The sequence below is a fragment of the Carlito syrichta genome, unplaced genomic scaffold (genome assembly GCF_000164805.1).
Source record: "Carlito syrichta isolate Samal-C Ts95f unplaced genomic scaffold, Tarsius_syrichta-2.0.1 Scaffold304671, whole genome shotgun sequence".
NCBI classification, from domain to species: domain Eukaryota; kingdom Metazoa; phylum Chordata; class Mammalia; order Primates; family Tarsiidae; genus Carlito; species Carlito syrichta.
Genome location: NW_007248767.1, coordinates 1 through 872, shown reverse-complemented (window position 1 = coordinate 872; position 872 = coordinate 1).

The window sequence follows — 872 nt, the reverse complement described above, 5'->3', positions numbered from 1 at the left end:
CAAGGTAACAACACCGAAAACGGGAGAGACAAGCTTCATAAAGACATAGACTAAACTTCTGAACCGAGGTTATTCTGAACTGTCCTTCACAGCAGATCAGGGGAACTGACCCTAACTGCAAACTAATTTACCAGCTTGAAAAAAAAAACAAAAACAAAAAAAAAACCGAGAAATCAGACCTGAAAGGACATTGGACTTAAACGAAATGTCTCAGAGTGTGCTTCATTGATTCTATTAGTTTAATGACTTAATTCTATTCCTACTGTATTGTTCCCTTTTTTCTCTTTTCCCTTTCCTTTTCTTCTCTTTTATTCTGTCTGTGAACCAGGTCTTTGTATAGAGGAACAGCACACTAATAAGATGGTTGGATAGCTGGTATGCTAGCATCACTATATGTTTTATTTTTGTTTGTATGAGAGTTGGTTCGACTGTAGCGGTGGTCTATTGTTTTTATCTGTTTCAGTATAGGCCTCTCTCTCTATTTGTTGGCACACTCGTTTGTTTCCCCCTTTACTCCTCTATCTCTCCACTCCCCTTTTCAACCCACTATCTGCTCCATTCTTTCCCCTCTGCTAACCACATTTTATTTCAGGGAGTAAACCTACAGCCCCACTGCCCTGGAAAGATTCCAGGGCAGTGGGAAGTGGGTTCCACATTATCCACACGCCTGTCAGCGAATACCAGGACCTGCAGACAGATTTGAATCACAGCTCTCCCCTTAAGTACATCTCAAAACTGCAAAAAGGACCACCTCCAACCTACAGTGCAACTTCAGAATTGAACAAAGTAAGAGGACGTACATAAAGAATAGGCGATTGAACAAACAGAAGTAAAACCAATCCCTCTACCCCTGAATAACAGAATTAAAGAAG